At 38.4% G+C, this 8950-nt stretch overlaps 1 long non-coding RNA gene across 1 annotated transcript; it reads right to left on the bottom strand.

Annotated features, from left to right (window-relative positions):
- Positions 1 to 7968: 7968 nt before the first annotated feature.
- LOC127456323 (uncharacterized) lies at positions 7969 to 8563 on the bottom strand. Its single transcript, XR_007899822.1, has 3 exons — positions 8469 to 8563; positions 8224 to 8356; positions 7969 to 8098 (listed from the first exon to the last, which is right to left on the bottom strand). It is a non-coding gene; the product is annotated as an uncharacterized LOC127456323 (long non-coding RNA).
- Between the last annotated feature and the right edge of the window lie 387 nt (positions 8564 to 8950).

The raw sequence follows: 8950 nt of genomic DNA, 5'->3' as shown, positions 1-8950 counted from the left end.
TGTGAGAAAATAGAAATCATTTTTAGGCCAAATTTGATTCATAGATGTGCAAAAAACTATTTAAAGCTGCATAACATCTAGAAAGTCTGGAGGTGAAAGGCCACAACTGGTTCTTCCCATACGGGTCAAAATTGAATTATTTGACAACGGAAGGAACTATTTGTTTTAAATTGTTTTAAATTATTTTTTAAAATTATTTTGTTTGTCTTGATGGTCTTGACAAAGTCCACTGTTTGGTTCCAGTACCAAAAACTATACACTATTTATAATGCATTCTTAACCTGTCCCAGGTCAAAAATGAAACAAGAGGAGGGTTAAATATATAAATATATATATTTTAAAATAATACACAAGGGTGTATTATATATGCAATGCTATCAAATACTAACAAAGTGTATGTAAACTTCTGACCCACTGGGAATGTGATGAAAGAAATAAAAGCTGAATTAAATCATTCTCTCTACTATTATTCTGACATTTCACATTCTTAAAATAATGTAGTGATCCTAGCTGACCTAAGACAGGGAATGTTTTCTACGATTAAATGTCAGATATTTTGAAAAAAGGAATTTAAATGTATTTGGCTATGGTGTATGTAAACGTCTGACTTCAACTGTATATAAATATACAGTATATCTGAATATATAGTTATAAATCCTGAATATATAAATATACAGTATATCTGAATATATATAAATGTAAATCTGAATATATCGAACCATCACTTCATATGCAAAAAACTGGCTCGGTGCCCCACGGTGTCTAACTAACATCAGCCTCTATGGCAAAGGCATCCTGGAACTGCCTCTCACTAGTCTAACCGAGGAATACAAGTGTTCTAAAGTAAGACTACAGCTGACACTGAAGGACTCCAGAGACAAGACCATCAGTACTGCTGCACTGCCCCTAGTAACTGGGCGGAAGTGGACACCATCTGACGCAGTGCAGCAAGCTACATCAGCCCTGAAGCTCAAAGACATTGTGCATTAGCTTTGGAGAGCATGCGGAGCGCGAACAACTCCCAGCCACCAAGAGCAAGCAATCTCCCAAAGACAACAATGTTTGTCAGAGGAGGGCAGAAAACACCCAAACATCCTTCCACCAAGTCAGAAGCAGGACAACTATGCATGGCCCGTGATTGGAAACTGGCCAACAGCTAATCTTTCCACCGGAGATCGCCCACACCAACCTCAAGCCAGACTTGGTACTCTGGTCCCCCTCACTTAACATGGTTTACATCATAGAGCTCACAGTCCCATGGGAGAACTCAGTTCAGGAGGCCTATGAGTGAAAGAAGCTGCACTATGCAGAGCTAGCAGCAGAAGCGAAGCAGCGTGGCTGGAACATCAAAGTTTATCCAGTTGAAGTGGAATGCAGAGGATTTGTGGCATCATCTATCATCAGAACTCGGAATCCACGGTCAGGCTTTGCGGAAGACCATCAGAGAAGTCTCAGAGGTGGTGGAAAGAAGTAGCCAGTGGATTTGGCTCAAGCAGAATGACCCGTGCTGGGCCCCAAGTAAAGCAACATAAACCACTCAAGAACTCCCACCTGTCAACCTTTCAGCCAGCTGCAGACTTCACCAACAGGGTGAATTTCGGGAACGGTTGAGCACGGGACACAAGCTGAGGACTGATCATCCTGCAGCGGCCACCCTTGTGGAGGGTGTATTGTGTTGAAAGGCTGTAACACCCAATGATGCAAGGGCACACTACTGATGATGTGTCCCATGCCTAATTGACCCGAAATGGTACCCTGGCCAAGATTTACCTCCCACACAACTTGGAGAATCCCCACCAGTTGATCGTCTACCACTCCCAACAACAAGGCAAATCTCAGAAAAGTGCTCACCACCTATTGGCACAAGGGACAGTTCTAACATCTCATCCTGTGTTTTTGATTCTGTAAGTCCTGAATAGTAGTAAGTTTCAATATATTTTTATAAAATCACTTTTTTGATCAGGCTTATTGATAGACAAGCTTTAATTGTCCATATGTGACTAAAACAGTTAACATGCTTAATATAATTATTTGTTTTACATTATGATTGTCATAATCAGCCACCTTTCCACATATAACAAGTGTTTATTTAATTATTTCTTTTTTTATAATGCTTTATCAATTTCTTGCTGGCCAGGGTTTGGGAGCCCAATGGGTCCTTCGTCACAGTCAGGTAAAAATGGTAGGCTTCTCTAATTATTCTGCTGAACTGTGGCTCAACTACTCAAAAGCTTGCTGCTGCAGTCCTCATCTAGGCTTCTATATTTATCGGTTGAAAGGCGCTAAAAAAAATCAGTTCCGGTGCAAAAAACTACACAACAGCTTTTCGTCATGTTTTTCGTTGTTAAAATAGCCAAATCTATCGGATATTTCTCCCTGTTTTTCTCATAAGGAATGAGTAACTATGACAATGGGGAATCGATTTCCCTCACGCGAAACCATGGCCCCAGTGTATGATGCATTGCCGACCATACATATACATAGGCTGTGTCTCATTTCGAAGGCTGCGTCCTCCCGAGGTCGCATTTGTCGGCCGCATACGTCATTGAGGCTGTCTTGTTTCAGAAAAGCGAGTAGGACACTCCAAATGCAGCCTTCGAATGCGACCTTCTTTCATGGGAATTCGGAGGATGCATGAGGTGTAACCTTCGTGGGAATTCTTTGCGTCAACGGAAATGAACATCATTTGTCTAAAATAAATTATGCCAATTTGCTCGAAAATATGATGTTCAAATGCAAGTAATGTTAATTCCCAAGTTTAAGTACCTCAGTAGACGTGTGCAGAGTATATAATATGTATAATTATAGTAATATATAATTAATTAAAGTATTATAGACTAAAAGTACACCTGTAAAATAAATTTTCTTTTCTTTCTATATCATTATAACTCCCCTAAATTTACCTCATACACTCCCTTCCAAAGGGACTTTGTTCCCTTCTCACTCAAAGCACTCGCGCTTGTTAAAGAGTGGCGTGCTGTCATAGCAACCACGATAATTTCTGTTTCTGTTTGTCCTACGAAGACCGTCTCGTTTAAACGAGGCTTGTTTAAAGGAGGACGCTCCATATACTGCAGCCTTCAAAGGCTGCGTCCTACCTAGCGTGTAGCCTTCGAAACGAGACACAGATATAGATGCCTCATTTGGCTGGTTTGGATACGTCAGCCGTGGCGCCATCTTGGAACTGTCAACAAGTAGAGCTGTTTGAATGTAAGTGAATGGAGAAGAAGCCTCAGACTGCTGCATAAACTGCTTTTGTGTGGAAACAGTTCATCAAATATTGAATTGACTGACTGGGTGCTAATTTTCAGTATCTTTGCCATGATATATTCATTTGTAGAGGACTTTATTTGCAGTATGCTACTGGGGAAAAAAACCTGTTTTAGAAGTGATGCCAATACTTTTTAATATCATCTAAAATATTGCCCAATGTTTATGGAAAATCAGATAATCTGAAAGTTGGCTGGAAAAAACGACTTTTGCAGACAATATCTGTCAATTTACATTCATCTGTTGATGGATGGCTCTTGACAAATGGACCTTTATCACACCGCGTGCCACGAAGCGGAAGTCATCATAGTTGGCTAAACTTGAATGGCTGTGAATGGGGGACCACAGCAAATAAAATTTTTGTTTATCCGTTCGCTCTAACAGCAAAAGAAAAAAATCAACGATTACATTTTCACAGCTTTGCAAAAGAAGACAAAAATATAGTGCACTGGATAACATCAGGAAGAAGAAAGAAACAGTCCACATTTTCTGTCACTCCCTCAGCAGCTGTGTTAGAAGCCTCATCGCAGCTATGGTAACTGATTTTTTAAAAATGCATTCAAGGGTAATATAATACAAAGTACAATGTTATAAATTTACACTAGATATTTTTTAAATTGGAAATATAAAAAAGTTTGCTACATTAATGTTGTTAAAGAAGGCGGAGATGCGTCATAACAGGTATGTGAAAAGGGTAATACTAGGCTTGTTTGAGATGAGCAAGTTCTGTGCAGAACCGATCACCGGCGTTCACCGACAGGTGCATGCTGTAATATTATGACCACGTATGTCAAAAATACTCCCACGAGAGCGAGGCAGCCGCAGTTGTAGCTGGCAGGTGGCACAGTTGCTTTTTCCGAGCTGTGCGAACTGCAAGTATGATGGGACTTGCTGACAACCCGGCTTAATGCTCATTGGCTTAAACAACCGTGATGTTTTGTTATTTTTTTAAATGTTTGATTTTTTTTATATCAATATTATGTTTTTATAAATTTTACGTGAATATTCCCAACACTATGACAGTGCAATCTCTGTATGGGATATGTGATAGGTATCATATTTCTGAAATATGTCTTTATTCAACTAAAAATTTATGAAAAGACATGTCTTATGGGGGAATTAAAAAACAGGTACATTAAGTGTCTTTTTCATCATATTTATTTTCATTTAAAAGCAACAGAATTTAAATTGCATCCAATTTATTAACACTAAAGCATTTGAACGTGAATCACGTGATATCTGCCTTTGATCTCATAGCGGCTGATCCACTACGAAAAGTGAGAACTGTCTGACTTGACCGCTCTTATTTCACTCCTCCACTGAGTGCACCAGCCTGCTCTCGTCTACTTTCAAGGAGAGGAATTTGGCATCTTTTATAAGTTTTATAAGCCACCATATTTTCCTCATTTATAATTATTTTAAATCAATTTACTAACAGCAAACATGGCCTTGTTACTTTATACATTAATTTCAATTGGAAAGAATGGCAAAAAAAAAAAAAAAAAAACAGTTCTAAAAAATGTATAGGATTGCAAGACACAAACGTCGGTAAATCTAATTCAAGTTTGAGTTGACACTGTAATAGATACTATGAAGGCATTCTGAATTGCATCAAAAGTGTTCTTGAGGTCTTTAGGACAGGGAAAGCTTCAGGGCATAGAGAAAGCCAAAAAGATATGCCAAAGTAGAAGAGAGGTCTGGGAGATGCTCTAGAACAACAGCCTCCTGCAACACAATAGCAATGTTCTGAACCATTGGTGATGTTGTTTTGGTGTTATACTCCAAAACAAACAGAATGCCAATAGACACCCCATTTGTCCCATCCTCAGTTTCCTGTGATAAACACAATAAAAAATATATTTGGGCAAACAAATAAAAAAAGTTAAGATAGCATTTTAACCACAATAAAATTGTAAAAAAGCAAGTGGGGTTTTAATGTTTAAGACTATGAACAGGCCATGTATCATCCTCGTTTTCAACATTATAGCTGTATACAGCTATAGTGTTTTGGATTTATGATTGAAATAAGGTCTGTGCTAAACATTACTTGATTCGTGGTCTACAACATATAGTTGAAGTCAGAAGTTTACATACACCTTAGACAAATACATATAAACTCAATTTTTCACAATTCCTGACATTTAGAAAACAATCCCTGTATTAGGTCAGTTAAGATCACAACTTTATTTTAAGAATGTGAAATGTCAGAATAATAGTAGAGAGAATAATTTATTTCAGCTTTTATTTCTGTCATCACATTCCCAATAGGTCAGAAGTTTATATACACTGTTAGTATTTGGTAGCATTACCTTTAAATTGTTTAACTTAGGTCAAACATTTTGGGTAGCCTTCCACAAGCTTCTCACAAAAAGTTGCTGGAATTTTGGCCCATTCCTCCAGACAGAACTAGTGTAACTAAGTCAGGTTTGTAGGCCTCTTTGCTCACACACACTAATTTCAGTTCTGCCCACAAATTGTCAATCGGACTGAGATCAGGGCTTTGTGATGACCACTCCAATACCTTGACTTTGTTGTCCTTAAGCCATTTTGCCACAAATTTGGAGGGATGCTTGGGGTCATTGTCCATTTGGAAGACCCATTTGTGACCAAGCTTTAAGTTCCTGGCTGATGTCTTGAGATGCTGCTTCAATATATCCACATTAATTTCCTTCCTCATGATGCCATCTATTTTGTGAAGTGCACCAGTCCCTCCTGCAGCAAAGCACCCCCACACAATTATGCTGCCACCCCCATGCTTCACAGTTGGGATGGTGTTCTTCAGCTTGCAAGCCTCACCCTTTTTCCTCCAAATATAACGATGGTCATTATGGCCAAACAGTTAAATTTATGTTTCATCAGACCAGAGGACCTTTCTCCAAAAAGTAAGATCTTTGCCCCTTGTGCACTTGCAAACTTTAGTCTGGCTTTTTTTATGGTGCTTTTGGAGCAGTGGCTTCTTCCTTGCTAAGCAGCCTTTCAGGTTATGTCGATATAGGACTCATTTTACTATGGATATAGATACTTGTCTACCTGTTTCCTCCAGCATCTTCACAAGGTCCTTTGCTGTTATTCTGGGATTGAATCGCACCAAACTACGTTTATCTCTAGGAGGCAGAATGCGTCTCCTTCCTGAGCGGTATGATGGCTGTGTGGTCCCATGGTGTTTATACTTGCGTACTATTGTTTGTACAGATGATCGTGGTACCTTCAGGTGTTTGGAAATTGTTCCCAAGGATGAACCAGACTTGTGAAGGTCCACAGATTTTTTGCTGAGGTCTAGGCTGGTTTCTTTTAATTTTTCCCATGATGTCAAGGAAAGAGGCACTGAGTTTGAAGGTAGGCCTGAAAATACATCCACGGGTACACCTCCAATTGACTCCAATTAGCCTATCAGAAGCTAACTGGCTAATTGCCTAAAGGCTTGACATCATTTTCTGGAATTTTCCAAGCTACTTAAAGGCACAGTTAACTTAGTGCATGTAAACTTCTGATCCACTGGAATTGTGATATAGTTAATTAAAAGTGAAACAATCTGTCTGTAAACAATTGTTGGAAAAATTACTCAAGTCATGCACAAAGTAGGTGCCCTAAACGACTTGCCAAAACTATAGTTTGCTAATATGAAATCTGTGGAGTGGTTAAAAAAAAGGTTTTATTGACTTCAACCTAAGTGTATGTAAACTTCTGACTTCAACTGTATATTACACACTTTCATGCCTCAAATATGAATTTGGAAGCCACCATGTGATTTTTTAAAAAAAGTATGCAATTTAATACGGCTTCAAAATTCACGTTTGAGGTAAGAAAGTGTGTAATGTATGTTGTAGAATAAAACGTCCATGTATCATCAAGTAATGTTTACCACTGACCTTATTTTTCTCATAAATCCAAAACTCCTTTTATAAAACCCCATAGGAAAACCCAGAGGGAACCCATGGCAAATTCTCTTCCGGGTTTGTGGACTGAACTGAACAGCTCTATTCATCAGCTCAACTAATCAATCCATTAAAGGATTAGTTCACCCAAAAATGAAAATTCTCTCATTATTTACTTACCCTGATGCCATCCCAGATGTGTTTGACTGTCTTTCATCAGCAGAACACAAATTTGAAAAAATGTGTAAGTCCTTATAATGCAAGGATGGGTGCCATCAGGCTGCTGGCTATTTGACGGTCCAAAAGGCATATTTAGGCAGCATAAAAGTAATCCACACTTCCAGTCGATCAATTAATGTCTTCTGAAGAAAATCGTTAGGTTGGTTTTTATTTTATTTTTTTTATTTTTTTAAAAAACTTTTCCTGCCAGCAGTCGTCGCATCAGTGACATAAGCGCAATGGTGCATTCACGTGAGAAGTCGGAAGTGTGCATTTTGTGTAAATCAGAGGCACACGAGAGTTAGTTCATTTCAAACAGAAAGAAGACTAAATTGATCGACTGGAGTCCTTTAATGCTGCCTAAATATGCTTTTTGGACTGTCAAATAGCCAGCAGACTGATGGCATCCATTTACTTACATTATAAGGACCTATAGAGCTTCAAAAATATTTTTAAAATCTTAATTTGTGTTCTACTGAAGAAAGACATCAGGGTAAGTGAATAATGAGAGAATTTTCATTTTTGGGTGAACTATTCCTTTAAATCTTTTGAACACTGAAACTTAACTTGCTTTTTCATCAAGTCTTCCCAGGAGCTCTTCCATGTCCTTCCCAAAAGTTCCTTTTCTGTCACAGTACAATTTCAGAAGTTTAGGTGTGTACTTGAGCCATGGAGGCTGCTCTGAAGATTCCCAGGAGGTCTTTGTTGGTGATGCAGAAAAATTCCTCACAGATCTGTTCATCACAAACAATACCATTGTCTTTACATTAATGAAACTTATTATAAGCACTACTGAGGAGACATTATTTACTGTGACCTAAACCTATTTGAAGATTTTATATATTATTATGATTATTACCAGTTCTTCGAAAAAGTGTGTAGGCCGCTTCTCCAGAACCTTTATAACCATTGGTTGTTCTTGGACGATTTCTTTAACTTGTTCAAGATTATTTCCAGTGCGAGTGTAAAAATGTTTCTCACTGCATATCTCTCTGAAATTACACAATTACATTTTAAACGTTCCCGATGGACTGGGTCACTGATGAGGTGCAGTCTAGAAAGATGGGATTTTAAAGCATCTGCTGTTTAAAGACACAAACACACTCTTTATGAATGCAAGGCCAGTTGGAACCTCTCCTGTGACAAAGCTGATAATGCATCAGAAGGATATCTTGGCTTCAACTGATGAATTAGCAGAGTTTACAGTGCATGTAGTCTTAACATCATCCTGGAAGTTAGGAAATATCAGTTACAACGTTGTAATGAAATTTATTTTAAAGATATTTAAAGTTAAAAAAAAAAAAAAAAATGCAATGGACTTTAGGGCCATATTCTTGTTAGGCCCTCATCAGTGTCTGCACCCTCTCTTCCCCGCTCCAATTCTCCCAATTATTGATTACACTCACCTGATCTCCATCAGCCACCCCATCAAAGAAACTTTAAATACCCCAAGTGCCCATTCTTTGTCTAGTCTCGTTTTGACTCCTCATGTGTGTACTACTCATCCTTGTGATGGTTCCTGAAGACTATCTCCTGTGTTTGAGTTAAGTTATTAGTTTGTTTGACTTCTCCTTTGTTTTTGGTAT

This window comes from Myxocyprinus asiaticus, chromosome 18 (genome assembly GCF_019703515.2).
Source record: "Myxocyprinus asiaticus isolate MX2 ecotype Aquarium Trade chromosome 18, UBuf_Myxa_2, whole genome shotgun sequence".
NCBI lineage: Eukaryota > Metazoa > Chordata > Actinopteri > Cypriniformes > Catostomidae > Myxocyprinus > Myxocyprinus asiaticus.
The sequence above is the reverse complement of the archived record's forward strand: the minus strand, read 5'-3'. Positions and strand labels throughout refer to the sequence as shown.